The sequence below is a fragment of the Trachurus trachurus genome, assembly GCF_905171665.1.
Source record: "Trachurus trachurus genome assembly, chromosome: 20".
NCBI lineage: Eukaryota > Metazoa > Chordata > Actinopteri > Carangiformes > Carangidae > Trachurus > Trachurus trachurus.
The window spans coordinates 24928018-24945225 of record NC_139911.1 but is presented as its reverse complement, the minus strand read 5'-3'; the positions used below and the strand labels follow the sequence as shown (position 1 = coordinate 24945225).

Below are 17208 nucleotides of genomic sequence, written 5' to 3'. Positions count from 1 at the left end.
TGTTATTGTATTCATTATTTTATTATAACACAACCCTAACTGAACCAGAAACAGATTGATTTTTACTTCATCCAATCATTTTTTATCTCAATTTTGAAATCATGATGCAGATTTACATTAGATTATGAGCTGAATCTTCTTTATTTCTACGTTTCACTGTGGCTGGTTCTACATTTTAATGTGTTGGTAGAAGTCAAAGAACTGAGAAGAGGAGAAAGAAAGGAAGAGAGGAGACAGGAAGATGAGTGGAGCTCTGCGACTGACTGGTGACAACTGGCCAGCTGGGTGTGTGTGTGTGTGTTGTGTTTCCACTGATCTATCACTGCTCTTTTACATGACACACTGTAACATGGTCATAGCAGGTGCATCAACTCACACACACACGCGTCCACGCGCGCACACACACACAGCTTACCCTGGATTGTTTTTTACATTAGCATCATTCGTCTTCAGCATACACACACAGATACAGACACACACACACACACTCTCTGGGATGTTGTGATTGGCTGGTGGAGTGCTCAGGCAGCACTTTTTACAGCCTGCAGAAACGAACAGCAACAGATGGCTGCAAAAGGAGAGAGGTGGAGGAGCACGGAGGAGGGAGGGAGGGAGGGAGGGAGGATGGAGAGGAGGAGATGGAAAGAAGAGAGGGGGCAGAATTAGGATTAGGATGGAGGGAGAGGAAAGAGTAAGGCAAAGAAAAGAAGGAGAGAAATCAGAGGAGGAGGAAGAAAAAGAAAAATAGGCAGTAAAAGAAGCAAGGAAGGAAGAGCAAAGAGAAAGGAAGGTATGGATGAAGGAAAGCAAAGATGAGTGAATGTTTTTTTTAAATAAAAAAACAAAAACCTGATTTTTTTTGTATCTCAATAAAAGGTAAAAACTAATTTTTATTCAGGTGTGATGTATTGATGGGGTTTTAGACTCCAGCTCTCATGCAGCTGCTACCTGCAGCTCTACAGGTGGAGTGTTGTAATGGACACAATCAAACTTTGGCCTGATGGTGGCGCTAAAATTTACAGACAAACACAATGTCATGGCAAAGGTGACAAACACATAAGCCTGTCATTCCCTGGCAGCCTGCTGGTGGCGCTAGAGCAGACCTGCACCCAAAACCTCCTGACAGTTAGAGAAGCCGGCACGTGTCCACACACACAACTCTTCAACTCCACTCACTGTGTGTGTGTGTGTGTGTGTGTGTGTGTGTGTGTGTGTGTGTGTGTGTGTGTGTGTGTGTGTGTGTGTGTGTGTGTGTGTGTGTGTGTGTGTGTGTGTGTGTGTGTGTGTGGATGATCCTGTCTTACACTTTATGTAAATCACTCTGGGTGAATACACTGCATGTGTGTGTGTGATGTTACTACATCTGTTCCCAGCCATCATTCTCACACTGGCTTTGACACTCCCTCCTGACTCACACTCATTCACACACACACACACACACACACACACACACACACACACACACACACACACACACACACACACACACACACACACACACACACACACACACACACACACACACACACACACACACACACACACAGCTAACATTCTTGCACATTCATGCAAAAGCTGAAAAAAAAGGTCACCATGTGGGAGCCAGGGAGTAAATGGATACGTCTGTGTTTGTGTGCGCGCGTCTGTGTGTGTGTGAGATGGAAAAGTGGTCTCTTTGAGCCAAAGTGCTGCACACAAAGAAGAAGAGAAGAAGCCTCCTCCATGTCTCCATCCCTCCATCCCTCTCTCCACCATCTTCTCTCTCCTCCTCCTCTAACTGTCTGAACTGTGCCTTTTCCTTCCTACTGGGTTGATGACATGTAAAGCTACTGTAGGTTTAAGATCTCACAACCAGTCTGCATCGTTTCTGAGAATTCTGTGCAGCAGTTTGCGCAGTTGCCATGGAGACTCGGTTAGCTAGTACTGGCAGTCTACCAATAAGAAACTTTACCAGCAAATGTTTTTAGTAAAATGACTTGATAACCAATCAGGGCTCTCGGTGGTGTGGCTGACTGATGAACAGTGTGAGCTGCTGTCCTGCTGCTGTCTGTTGTGTTCACCTGTGTTGTTGCTGTAGCCGGGACCTGAGTACCAGTTGTGCGGTCTTTTAGAATGACAGCCTTGATCCTTGACAACCAGATCACATCAGCATCAACAACAGAAAAAACCAGTTAGGGAAGCTAACAGGAAACCTCCTTTAAATCCAACTTGTTCACAAATCCAAGGGAAATGAAGCGCTAAGTACTCATGTTAAGAAACACAGACAGACATGAATCAACAGAACAACTCTTTCAGACTAAGCAGCTCCATATGACAGAGACGTGATGGATCTTAAACTCACCAGAGATGAAAAGAGGAGCTGAGCTTTAGGTCTTTGTGTTCAGTTAGAATCAACTGCTAAAGGGCTGTTTCCATGGTTACCTGCAGGTTAATTAAAACTAGGCCCTTTGTAGTTAAACTATATTTACAATTAATTCATCTTTGAGATTAAACTAATTAACTTTGGGTTTTGTGCCAATCCATTGACAGAATAAGCCACTTTCTATGTCACCGATTCTGAGCGTTTGAAGCCTTTTGGCTTTAGTATTATGTTAATTTTTAACCCTGCCTAATGGTTTAGAGTGAACATTAGTGCAGTTATAAGGACATTATTATTATTAATTACATTATGTGTGTCTGTGTTTATAAACCACAGGAAAACATGACACTTGTGTTATAAACTATTAAGAGTTTTCTGCTACAAAGCGTAAAGAGGGGATTTATAGCAAAGTAATATAGAAGAATGTTTAGACACTCTCCTGTTTGGTAGAAAAGAGCTTCGTGGGATGAAACACTAATATAATATAAAGACATTAGGACACTCTGGTCTGAACATACACAACTGTTGCAAATTGTGGTCATTTATTTTTTGACATGAAGAGTTTTGTAAAAGTGGCTGGCCGTGTGCTCTCCCAGAGTGGAAACCTCAGCTCAACACTTTCTGCTCATGGTGGCAAACATTTCATCACTACCAGTATCATGGCAGGTAGAGGCTCTGCAGTTAGGAAACGGCTCAAGACCACCACTACACGGGACCTCAGTCACACTGAGGTCAATGATCTCACTACATAAAGCTAGTGTGGCACCTGTGTGAAGATGTTACCCACTGACAGAGAGACTGAGGAGGAGGAGGAGGAGGAGGAGGAGGAGGAGGAGGGAGAAACGTTTCCTGTCACCTAAACCCCATAAATCCTCTCTGTCCCTGCCTCCTTTCACCTGACATGACAGCTGAGACATTAAATGGACAGCAGGGTCCCAGCAGGACTCTGCTTCAAGTCTGTCCCTCAGTCAACAACTTCTTTTGCTGTTACTTTAACTAGATCATATCTTTGTGTCATTTCATCCTGTTTGAACAACCAATAGGTATAATAGGCCTCCATTAGCTGCTGGAAAATTTAGAAAAATTTCACCAAAAAAGTATGCTCAATACCAACAGCAGGTCTCTGAAAGCATGTTGATTTCTCATTATGAAGTCTATGATGTCTATTTGACTGATATGATGTGATATGTTTTTTACATGTCTTTTCGATGTGAGGTACTTCGGACCCCAGGAAGACTAGCTTGTGCCACTGGCATCAGCTAATGGGGATCCTTTTAAATACATAAATAAATAAATAAATAAATAAAGTTCTGCACATTCACACAACTATTTCAATTTGGATAAAACAATATTTGTGGCAACTCTAGATGAATAGCATTCTATAGTTAGCTGCTTTTAAAGCTATCAAAGCGGTGCTGTGTGGCAGCATCCTCAGGGAGAGTCTTAGTTTATGGAAGGCTACGTGATATTAGCTAATGTTGTATTAGCTGGTCATTTGTAGCAGTAGCATTAGCAGGTCAAATTGTAACAAAGCTGTTACAGAACTTACATAAAAAAATTATTTTCAGCTTGTTTGTCTATGCTGAAAAATATTAATAATAACAGTCAAATAAGCAGCAGGCTCTATATTAAATGATAGTCTTGCTTTATAAATGCCAAAATGTTATGTTTTGCCTTATTTTACAAATCTTCTGTCTGTTGTAGCAAAAGTGAACCATGAACTGTGTGCTAAGCTAAATAATGTTAGCAGCTAGGCGTGTGGCATTTACAAAGTGACCACACCGACACCTGCTGGAAGCAAATCCTCCTCCGGCTCCTTCTCAACTGTCTCCTCTCTCTGGATCTAACTCTTCCTCTTTTTAAACTCATCTTCTCCATTTATATTTATATCACTCCCGTTTTGAAAGGTGAGATATTTGTATGGTTGTGTCCTCCTGGGTGTCAGCTAACAGTCTGTGTTTAGCAGACGTGAGGAGAGGGATGGAGGGATGTATGAAGAGATAGACGGAGGAGGGGTGGGGGAGGATAGGATCCAGTGACCATATGTTGGCTATTAATTACCCCCCTTCTAACGGCTCTTCTCTTTGCATTCATCTCCATCTTCTTCTCATCAAAACTGACTTGACACACATACAGACGACCAGTCTCTAAATACACATCCAGGCTGGTGTACCCTGAAATGACTGCATTCTGAAGCTGCTCATTCATCTAAATAGTCATTTTTAAGAAATGAAAAAAACTAAACAAAAAAAAAACACTAAATCCCCCCCCCTAAAATGTTAGCTTTGTTAGATAGCATTTGAAAGTTTCAGATCACAGTGAATATTGACACTAGGGTTAGTTGCTTGCTAACTGATATAAAAGCCATGTCAGTTCTTAAAGCTTTTCATGTTGTATTGTTAATGTTAGCTATTTGCTACATTAGCTAAGTATCTAAAGTAATCTGTAAACATTGGGAAGTAGTGAAGTAGTTCAGTAGTAGATTTCACCAACAGCAGTTGACCCCATTAGCCAGAGCTAGCTAATGCTAACTTATATGCTAGGCCTACTATTGTTATGGCTAATGCTACTATTGTTACATGGCTAACCGTCAATTAAGTGCAATAGTGCTATTTTTCTTTTTTCTTTGCATTTGTGGCTGACTTATTACAGAGCTTCTGTTTGATCATTAACAATTGAACAAAATATTAAAGGTCATAGTCCACAGTTGGCACTATTTAGCTGAGCAAGAAGTCATCATGGTTGAATTTGTTGGCTGGCATCTTAAATCATCCCCAGATAATCCACTGCATTTCATTTAAGAAAAACAGAGTCAGTTCAAAACATGTAATTGTTCTTAATCAAGCTAAGCTTCAGAAACTGAAAGAATCTCTCCCTTTTATCTCTTTCTGTTTCTGAGTCTCTCACGACCACAACAGGAAGCCCACACTCACGGGAGTCACAAGAGAGTGCTTCGCTGCTTCCCCATGTGTGAGCGAGTTCAGAGCAAGAGAGATTGATGGACATTCTCTCTCTCTCTCTCTCTCTCTCTCTCATTGACCTTCTCCCCCGCCTCCCTCCTTCCTTCCAAACCACCATCTAACACTCAGCTGCCATTACCCATCCTCCACCGCTCCTCCACTCCTTCCTCCACTCCTTCCATGCAGTACTTTGCCCTAACTTGTTAACACACACTCATGAAACTACACTGAATATCCAACAGCAGATTGCTTTCTCTTTAGGCAGCATGGACTCAACTACTAATGCCATTGTTGATCCATTTTTTTTCTCACATCAAAGTTCTACAGTTGAGAAAGTTAAATATTTCAGCATCTTTCCTAACACTGAAAATAAAATCAGAAATCAAAATAAAAATGAGTGCAGCCAAAGATTTAGATTTTTCTTTGTTGTGACAGGAGTGATATACTTTTGAGATACTTCTGGCCTCATGCCCCCCCCCCCCCCCCTCTGTCCTTTTCTATTCCGTCTTTGGCAGATCTCAAACAATAAAACAGTGAGATCTGGTTCAGATTTAGTTCAAGTCTTTTCTGCATGAGGATGGTGACAGGATAAACTGCATGTGTGCAACTCTGACTCTCCCTCCGCTTCTTGCATCATCTTGTCTTTCAGGCTCGTCTCTCTCTCTCTCTTCCCTCTTTAGGGTTTGAACACGGCAGCTTGGTTACAGATTGACTGGTGTGTGTGTGTGTGTGTGTGTGTCCATGTGTGTGTGTGTTTGCGGTGCAGCATAGTGGAGTTTAGACCCGACGTGATAAAGTGTTGAGATAGCATCGACGGTGTGTCAGCTCTACTGTACAACATACCAGAGAGAGAGAGACAGAGAGAGAGGGAGAGGGAGAGAGGGAGAGAGGAGGGGGCAGACGGGGGAGGGGAACGTCTCAGCCAACCACTGGACAGCCTGACTGTGGAAAATGTCTGCCAGCTCTCAGCCAATCAGGATGGAGATTCCTCTACTCTCAAACACACAGACACACACATTCATCCTGTGTGTGTGGCGTCCCATCTTCATCTGCTCAGTTTCAACTTCATGCACAAGTACAATATGTTTATGCTTTTTCTTATTATTATCTGTGTATTGATCCAGATCAACACTGATCTATTTTAACTCTGTGTTGATAAATGAATAAATGCACTGCTGCCAGTACAAGTTATTTTCTCTTTCTAAATCTCATTTTGTTCAATAAAAACAGATGGGTTGTAGTAGTGTAGTTTTAAAATATATTTATTATTGTTGTCAGTCATTATTATTCTATTTTTTTTTATTCATTTTTTCATGTTATTTTGTGTTTTTTCACATTAAACTGTAATATAAGCCCCTTGTGGCTTTTTGCCTCTCCCTGCACTGTCCTATTGTTACCTACCATGTTTTATGTTGTATTCTTTTAACTTTCTGCAAAAATAAAAGTTCAAATTCAAATTCAATTCAAGAAATATACATTTTAAAGATTTTCTTTGATGCAATTAATTAAAAGATGGAATGAGCTAAGAACATGCCTCTGTATCTCAACCACAGGATATGTGGAACATCGACCACAGCTCCAGAGGAGAGCAGGTTTACACAGAGTGGAGTAAACATGTGATTCAGGCTTAAAGGGGGGGATTTTAGAAGAACGGTCCAGTTGTAACAGCTGATGAAAGTTATAAAATTATTTAACAAACTGTAACAGCAGCATGCAGACTGGGTGAACCAAACAACACAAAGAACAAGATCACAGCTCAACTTGCTGCAGTTGTGCAGGTGATCTCAATGTGACAGTATCGGCTGTAAACTGAAATACAGGCCATAAGCACAAAACCTGTGGATGAGTCCTGAGCTGCCACAAGCACACAGCAGCAGCTCCGAGTCGCTCATCACACAGCACCAGAGAGAAGGAGCAACATTTCAGAAAAGAGACAGAGCTGCAGTGATAGTCATGATTAAACAAGTAGAGACAAATGAACAAAGTGTCTGCAGTCATGTGTTCTCAGAAAGCTCAACATGCTTCTTCCCCATCAGGCCAGCCTTCGCCCTCTGATGAAAGATAAGCCCTGTGAAGCCGACAGCTGATCACATGACCAGGAAGCAGAGCCACAAGCTGCAGGTGTGTGTGTGCCTCTCTGATCACTGACAGAGTTTGGTCAAAGTGCAGCCGAAGACGATGAAGAAATGTCCGAGGAAGGATGAAGAAGGGGACAAAATAAAACAATAACTAGGTCAAAGGAATAGCGATGGAAGGATGACTGCCATGCTGCTCACAGAGGGTTTAAGGAGAAACGAAGGAGGGCAGATAGAGAGGAGTGGACGGAAAATCATGGAATGGAAGGATGGAGATGAGGACAGGAGGAGGAGGGTGGGAAGAAATGAGGAGAAAAAACAGGGAGCAGAAGTGAAGAGAGGAAAGATGATAAGGAGAGGAAAGAAGGAGAGGAGGAGCAGCAAGGTGGATGACGGAGGAGTGGAAGGAGTTCAGGCAGAGCGATGGTGCTGCAGGTTAACTGGATGAATGAGTCAATCAGTGGATGAATGAGTGAGGGATGGAGGGAGGAGAGGAGAGGAGGAGCATATTTACCCGTCCTTTTTGTAAAGCAACGCTCGCTCGCTCGCTCGTTCGTTCGTGTCTCGGGGCGGGGCGGGGCGGGGCGGGAGGGGGCGGGGTTTGTTGTGTGTGTGTCTGCAACCACTGCTCACACTGCAGGGGGAGAGCACAGAGACACAGTCAGTAACACACATACATGACATACACCAACAGTGTTACATACACAGTATACACCAAGTAGCTTCATCATAACACACATGGATTGGCAGCCTGCAGTGGAAGAGGCTCGGCTAACCGTCCACAACCCTGTTAGTGTCGCACACCATGACCAAATACACACAACGCAAGCTCACATTCACCACTACTCGTACTCGTCACAGCAGTCGGCCAAGTTCACAATGTTAGCTTCCTGCTCGACCAAACAAGTTCAAAGTTCTCACTAACCATGTTTCATCCACCTGTCCATCTAATTATCTGAAGATCAATACAAATCTTAATGTGAATGAAGCTGGTTCTAGTGCGTTTCAATCTGAGACCTTTACATCCAATAAAACGCCGTGTGTAATGACGTCATGTGCTGTTTTGTGATCTTGTTACTGTATCAACTTGTTTTCTTACAATTTAAGATGTTTCCATTCATTTTGGTACTAAATCACAAAACAGAAGAACATCCATCCTTCGTCTTTAACCGGTTATCTGCACACAGGCCCAGTGTGACCAGCTGCTGGAGTCGTTGCCTGGAAACCACTGAGCCATACGCACGCCAGCCAAGTTCAGTTGGTAAATAGACTGTTGTACACGTTCTAGGCTATAGGCTGGTGTTATATATGTTAGGGGTGTAATGGTATTTGTATTCGTCCCGTGCCGTCACGGTACGAGGGTCACGGTTCAGTCACACAACAAATACGACAAATACGGAAAAAAAAAAAAAAAAAAGGTGAGTCCTCACTCCAGTCTAGGTGGTGGTGATGAGCCTCGACGCTGCAGCAACCGTCATAACAGACCAAGAAGAGAAGTGATGAGGAGCTGCTGCCTCATTCTCAGTCAAACACAGTGGTGACGGTGACAGCTCGCGACCGTAGACTGTGTAAAGCAGCTCATATTATAGGTATATGGTGTAATGCAACATGCCTGTCATCAGAAGACAGCGGCCTGTAAACAGATGCAGATGCAGCACAGACACTCTGTCACCTGTGGTTAGTGAACAGCAGCGCTTCAAACTGTTTCTGTCAGATGAAGCCAGTCTGTCGCCTGTTCACCTGCATCTTTCTTTGTGTCTTTAACAGCTGGATTACGTAGCAGAATTGACATAAAACATGATCGCAACTCACATTAATCCAGCAAAGAACTGCTTCCATCAGCATTTGTCACATTAACTTTGTATTGATCAAGAGAAAATCCATTGAGATCGACCGTATTTATTTTTAATCGAACAGGAATGTTTAATCAAATGTTACTGTTTCCATAAGGCATTTTTAATTCAATATTGTTTAATGCTAATAAAAACGTGGATGGAAACACGGTTAGTGATCAACAAAAGCTGCGTTCAAATAAACTCCAAAAGCATATGAGTCCAGAAGCTCTCATCAGGTAAGAACTCTTTAGCCTATCATGACAACTACAGGAGCAAACTAATTCTTTCACCATTCTTTCAATATATTGATTGGAATGTGGAAAAGCGTCCGCCACAACCCCACAACCCCACAACCCCAACTTGACGACCTCAGACCTGACATGTCTTTGTCCAATCAACACAGTCGATCTAAAACTACTGAAGAGACGAAAAAACACTTAGGCAGCTGGAAGTGGAGATTTGTTTTTGTTCAGTAGTTTTGCTTGAGAATCATTTAAACCATCACTTGATTAGCTGCAACAAGTGAATATCATCACCTACTTCTCACACACACACACACACACACACACACACAAACTGTGCTTGCTGTAGGATGTGGTTTAGTGAGATGGGAAACCATCAGCATCAACAGAGCCTGACAGGCATGTGTGTGTGCACATGAGTTACTAGATATATTTGTTCTTCAAATTAACTATTGTAGTGCACAATTTTAGTGTTACTAAAGTAACTGTCCATGTTGACGGTGCACTACAAACACACCAGCGCACACAAAAACAGCTTCCACTCTACTATTAGAGAAAAGCTGGATCCCTGGTTCAAAGTACAGAGGTCACTGTGCAGTATCCATGTGTGTGTGTGTGTGTGTGTGTGTCCTACTGTTGCTCTGCTAATACAATCACCACTGTCTGATAACACAAACTGAACTGTGGCAACAGCGTGCAGGCCCAGAGCAGCAAAGTGCATCCTGGGTAACAAAGGAGCTGCCTGATACCTCCAGATAACAAGGAGACACTTGGCATCTATGTGGCTCATTTCATATAAAACCCAAGGAGGCATCTGACAGTTCTCACATAGTCAGACTGCAGCTCAACTCATCAGCTACTTCAAACATCCCATATATGTGCAGACTAATGCCATGTTTTAATATTCTATCACATATGATTACAACTCTCTGTTCCTTACTATGAAAATAAGACATTTGTACCATGAGTGATGATTCTAATAATGACAAGGGTTTACAACTCAAATAGAAGCCTATTCAATCTGACAGAGTGCTATTTCATTTGTGTTTTTTAAGGGTTAAAGGAATAGTTTAACACTTTGGCCAATTCCTATTTCCATAATCCCTATAGTCAGGAGTAGGTTCATTACCTTTAATTGCCGGTGCAAGCTGTTTTTAGATCGGCGGAGCAGAGACGCAAGCTGCTCAGCTAACACAACGGAGGCATATGGTATTTCCACGTTTTTCTCATCAAACTAAATACACAATCCAACAACTCCTAAACACTCAGGTGGACAAGTTGTGACCTACACATTGACCATGCTATGAAATAATAACGTATAATTATGTAACATTACGACATGAAGCAAATACTCGGAACTACTTAAGTTAAATTAAGCTTATTAGTCCTGTAGGAAATTTGTCCTGGACATACTACATGCAGGCTGCTACTTGTGCTTTTGAAACCCCTCCGCCCAGCAGCTGTGTCTGAAATGTAGTTCCAGCTACACATTTGCCTCGAAAACAACTCTGTCTCGTCATGTTACATTATTATTTCATAGCGTGGTGCAGCTCATCACTTGTCCACCAGAGCGTTTTGGAGTTGTTGGATTCTGTATTTGATAAGTTTGTTGAGGGAAAGGTGAACCGTTTCTGCCCCGCCAATCTAAAAACCGCTTGCACCGACAATTAACGGTAATGAACCTACTGCTAAGATTATATGGATTATGACAATAGTGGAATTTGCCAAAATGTTGAACTATCCCTTTAAAAAAACAAGCAAAAATGAAGAATAAACAATAAGGTGATGTCCGGTGAAAACAGGCTTAGCCGAGCTAAAGATGGCATGGAGCTCCTGATGTAGACAGGATAAACACGACGCAGGAGGTGTGTGTGTGCGTGTGTGTCTGTGTGTGTGGAGGGGAGGGTGGGCTGAGCATCACGGCTGTACAAAGAGGCTAATCTGACTGCTACTATTCAACAAGGCAAAGTGAGGTGAGGGATGGGTGGGGGGTGAAGGATGGACAGAGGAGGAGAGAAGAAGTGATAGAAGAGGGAGGGATGAGGGAGGGAATGCAACAGGCTGGAGGGGTGAACGGTGGATGGATGCATGGATGAGGAGGTAACAGAGGGGGAGGGAGGCAAAGAGAAAGATTAAGAGCTTAGAGGGTTGATAAGACCAATTAGAGGCAACAGAGGATGGGCAGAGAAGAGAGGAGAGAGAATGTCTACAACTGTATCACTGATGTCATGAACTGCACCTCTGATCAAAGCCACAACTGGAACTTCTTTCACTCCTCTTAGCACCCGGCTCCTTTTAAACTCTTACACCTCCACTGAAAGCTGCACCTGAGCCGTCCCCGGGCTCAGAAACAGGTTTTGTAGCTGCGCTTGTCAGTGTTAATGGGCTGAGTATTGTTGGAGATAGGAGGTGTAAGCTGATACAGGGAGGTGCCACCGCTCCCACCTAAACCAGGGTTTATCGCCATGTCCCCGCTCCACCACATAAAGCCCCCGCTAAGCCAGCAGCTAATGAGCTAGCCCACTAACTCACTTTAGCTCTGTTCTGCTACAGGAACAGCCGGCTGCATTGTTTGTAGATTTGTGGCATTAAAGAGCTTACATTTGTTAACAAGAGCTGCCAAAATTATTAAAACCAACAATGTTTAAGTTCTATGTTAATAATGATAAAAACTGATAGCGAGCCCCTCTGTGTGGCGGAGATGCTGGAGCTTATCTTGTTCCTTTTTTCCAGCGTCACAACTGATGCCACAGTTTGTTTGGAGCAACACATGAGTGATGAGTGTGTTCTAACTTGAACCCAATATTCACTGGGGAAAAAAACTAATGATAAATAACAGCAGATAAATTCAACGTCGATAGCAATGATCTACATAAACAAAATCTTTTGGAGAAAAGAATCACAACATAGGCTAATGCAAACTTCGATGATTCATGCTAGCATGTTGAATTAACATGTTTCCTGGTTACCAATTATGCTATGTCATGGTAGTGTTACTGTGCTACTTATTTAAAAAATGACAACATTCGAAGGTGGAAACTGAAGTTCCAACACGTGCCTTCCGCAACAACACAAATTACCGTTGTGCGTCGCCACGTGGAGAGCGATCAGAACGGATCAACTGTGATCTGTTGCACCACTACTTAAATATAATATTTCCCTTCTTGAAGTTTTATATTGAGTTGGTAAAATTTAAATGTTACATAACAGATTTATTGGTATGGCTATATAATGAACTAAAAAAAAAAAAACATAAAAAATGTGAATAAAATTTGAATATTTAACATAAGAAGCGTTAGATATTCAAATGTGATGTGGAGGGAAGATTGACAGCCCTACTGCAGTTGTATAGTTAAGAAGACGAGCCTTTTAGTCATCCTCATTCATCTGTTCATTCATCCCTGTGAATCAACATGATGCTTTCCACTGTCTAAGCAGATTAGACAAGCCAGGACCTGTCAATGTGTCATGTTCACTGACAAACTGAAATAATCATTTTCCACCAATGGAACAAAAAAAATAAAATTAATTCAGCGATCTGTATGAACTACAAATTAAAAAGGTGAAACCTCCATGCTCGTGCGCCAAGTACTTTAAATCATCAAACTACAGAGCAGTAGCAGTGTTTCTGATTGGTCACTAACTGTGTGTGCAGCCTCCAGCTCTGTTTCTTCAAGATGTCTGCTGTGTGGAGTCGCCTCCTTTCCCACCAACTTACACTACATGAAACATTAACCAGCCGTGGTGTCGGTGCGTGCTGGTTAGTGTCTGTTACAGTGTAACTGGGTTAACTGGGAATTAACAGGAGGAATGACAATGCAAAACCTGAGAGCAGTTTGGGGATGAAAAGATGCTTCCAACTGTGAAAGGAGGCCAGCAGCGCCGAGGAGGCCTGCAACACTCTCTGATGGTAAAAATAACTCGCCAAGCAGGATGAGGAATGTGTGTGTTGAAGAATGCTGCTCTGCTTTTGGTTGACAGGCATGGACAAGTGCAGAAGCCCTGGAGGAGGAGAAGACATGAGGAGAGGAAGCAAGGACAGGAGGAGACGAGCGGATGAGAGGAGAGGAGAAGGTTGAGAAGGCAGAAAGACTCCGAGAGAAGAAAGTGCAGAAAGAGTGGAAGTTTAGGAGGAGAGGAGGAGACGCAAGGCCAGAAGAGTGAGGAGCAGGAGAGAGGAAGTGTAAGATGAGAGGAGGATAAAGGCAGAGGAGGAATGGGTGGACCAACAAGAGGAGGAGGAGGAGGAGGAGGAGGCTGCTAAACCCAAACCATATTACCCATCAGACAGCAGTTAAAGACTGATGGAAAACAATGATTCACACATTTGTCAGTATGTTGCGCACACACACACACACACACACACACAATACCTTTATAGTGATCAATGGTTGAAACCTGGACTGCCACAGGGACAGACAGAGAACCACAGAGTTACACAACTATCACACAGAGATGCTTAGAGTTACAAAAGGTTACATCACTTCATACACACTAAGTTGTCTCATCATGGGTCTGTCAGCCTTTTCCTTTAAAGGAGGGGTGGGGCGCCTCTTACATGACTGGATGAGCATCTCAACTCCTCACTATTGTCTATTATTTTACACACAATTATTTTTTAATTTATCTTCCTTAGGTTTCTTTCCTTAGGTTCTTATGAAGTTTATTGTTTTGTTTCATTGAGTCATATGCTTTGGCTCGGCTACATAGAAAAGCAAATTTGAATTGAATTGAGAGAGAGAGAGAGAGAGAGAGAGAGAGAGAGAGAGAGAGAGAGAGAGAGAGAGAGAGAGAGAGAGAGAGAGAGAGAGAGAGGGAGGGAGAGAGAGAGAGAGAGAGAGAGAGAGAGAGAGAGAGAGAGAGAGAGAGAGAGAGAGAGAGAGAGAGAGAGGATCCTGGGTGTGGAAGGAGCACTGAGTAAAAAAAGGAAGTGAGAGAAGAAGGAGGAAAAGAAGAAAGAAGTGAGGTCTTGTCAGAGAGAGAAAATCCAGTCAGACCAGATGAGCCGCTGTGCTCCTCATCCCGCACTAAACTCTGCCCCCATTGGCTGGCTGCCCGCCACCTTCCATGTAAGCTCAATGCTGATTGGCTGTCAGGACTGTGGCCCTGGCTAACTGCCCAACTCCTGCCTCAAGGACATCAACACCTCCTCCCCCACCTCCCTTCTCTCTCTCTCTCTTTCTTTTACTGCTGCTCTGTTTCTCCACAGTGTGAGCATCCTTATCAACTGTTCAAACCACACTCAGATGAGTCAGTACATGCAGTTACTGGTTAACTTTCAGCTCAAGTCTAATCATGTGCTGCCGAGTGACATCTGAGGATGTTTCTTACATCTTTGTATAAACTGAAAATAGACTTAAAGACGTCTCAGCACGCCTCACACAACTCCACATGTGTTACAAGTCATGTATGATGCCTTCATGTAACTTTACATTCAATGTTAGCTTTGTGGTGTGTGTGATAAAAGCATGAATGAAGAGTTGACAGTGCAGAGTGAGCAGAGGGAAAAGGTCCGAGGTGACAGGATCATATCAGATAGTTAGACCGTGTGCTGTTATTGCTGCAGTACATGATGTGACTTCTACAAGTATAATACAAGTACTAAAAAATACTTCTGGAACCTGTCGAGCTGCATTGACGACCTGACCCTAACCCTAACAGCAGCTGCACACGCATACACACACACACACACACTGCAGAAGTGCATACTGTGCAGAATGACAAGAAAGATGATGCTCAGCTCAGAAGACACTTGGGTCTGTGTGTCAGCTGTTAAGATGCATGGTTACAGTCATTAGGCCCTGTGATGTCCATGATCACACAATTGCAGAATTGGCCAATTAAAACAGAGTCTATTTTTAATGCAGAACATCGTGGAATTTGACATAAAGCTCATAAGCATAAGCGTTATGTTGCATCATGCAGTATTTGTAATTAATGTTTGTTTGTTACCTCAATCAATTTAAAGTAGGGCTGTCAGACCATTCATTTTTCCAATCGCGATTAATCAAATTTTTTCCATAGTTAACGCGCGATTAATCTCTATATTAAAATGTAATATATGGGGGGGGGGGGGGTCTGTTACCGCCACCTACTGGACTGGACGTCCCACACTCCAGTCCAGTAGAGGACAAAATGGGCCGCAATTAAAAATGTTTTACATGTTAGGGTTTTTTTATTAATCGCATCGCGGATTAACGCGTTAACTATGACAGCCCTAGTCATTAACATTAAAAGAACACTCTTTTTGCTTGTAAAATAAGAGGAAAAGCTAAAAAAAAACTCCCCCAAAATTTAAACGGAAAAATCTGAATTTCCTAAAATTTAAACGGAATTTGGGAAAAAATAAAACTGAATTTAGGAGAAAAGCAGCGGGATGTTTTAGGGCCTAAGTCAGACTGTGGACTTAGCAGACCTGTGGTCTGGGTTAATGAGATCACAGCGGGTCCATGATGATGTCTCATGATGTTTGTCAAACAGAAAGTGAGCTGCTGGTTTAGCCGTCATGACACAGCAGTATTAGTTCCTGTATTTGAACATGAGCCGATTCCTGATATGAACATGAGAAAGACAAGAAAAATGAAAACTCAAATCAGCTGACTTTTTATGAGCAGTGTGTGTGTGTGTGTGTGTGTGTGTGAGACAGAGAGAGAGAGCACACTGACACAGACTCATCTCTTTTTCCAGCTTTCTTCTGTAATTACAGCCACAGTGGTGGTGGAGGGAGGGGAGGGGGCAGCAATAAGTCAGAATGTGAAGGCAGTGGGGGGTGGGTGGGGGTCCCTGTCAACATGCTGAGCAGCTGTCTCACACACACACACGCGCGCTCAAACAGGTGTGGGAGACAGCAGCGACCTCTGCTCTCTCCTCTGTTAGACCTCTATTCATTCCCAGCAGGCTAACAGATGCTAACCTGGACGTGTGTGTGTGTGTGTGTGTGTGTGTGTGTGTGTGTGTGTGTGTGTGTGTGTGTGTGCTTCTCTCAAAGCTTTATTCACTGCTCCGTCACCAGATGCTAACCTGCACCACCAACTACTCACACTCCTCTACTGCTGCCAAACACTTGCACTGCTGCTGCGGTTTCACACACACACACACACACACACACACACACACACACACACACACACACACACACACACACACACACACACACACACACACACACACACACACACACACACACACAGCATTCATGTTGTATGCTCAGCTGAAGGTTGGGATTCATCCACATTTTTTTGCAGTTGAAACGTCAGAACATCACTCTGTCACCTCATCTCTCTGATTCCATGGGTTCCTACATTTGAAATTTCAAAATCTAATTTTTCCTCATTTCCAGACTTCTTTTATGCAATTTATTTTTTTTTAATGATTTTCATTATTCTGAATTTGCATGCCATTATGTCCCCAAGTCATTTCCAGGAGATTGTAGATACAATAGCGCATGCAGAATAATTAACCCAAACAACTTCACATAAGACCAAACCCAGATAAGTATTAAAATAAATATTTCCATACAACAGTTTCCATTTTCCATACTTTTCCAGACCTGGAAATGTATAAAATCTAATTCCATACTTTCCATACTTGTGATTCTGACGTATAAATCTCCGCCAGTCAGCCTCTCAACCTAGACACACGTGAGAAAAAAAGAAAAAAAAGATTCTGTGAGAGACTGTGGCGGGCCCAAATGTTAATTGATGGGAAACACTGACCGTATTCCAATGTCTTGTTTTG

The 17208-nt window shown here is 42.7% G+C and overlaps 1 protein-coding gene across 2 annotated transcripts in view; it reads right to left on the bottom strand.

The window, feature by feature from the left end:
* Positions 1 to 17208, bottom strand: part of rreb1a (ras responsive element binding protein 1a) — a 70913-nt gene that overhangs the window by 31840 nt on the left and 21865 nt on the right. Inside the window, exon 2 of one of the 2 annotated variants that reach the window (XM_083995805.1) lies at positions 7909 to 8028. The exons of the other annotated variant lie outside the window; for it this stretch is intronic. The gene's annotated coding sequence lies outside the window, so the exon portion shown is untranslated. The remainder of the gene's footprint in view (positions 1 to 7908; positions 8029 to 17208) is intronic. 2 annotated transcript variants of the gene reach the window in all.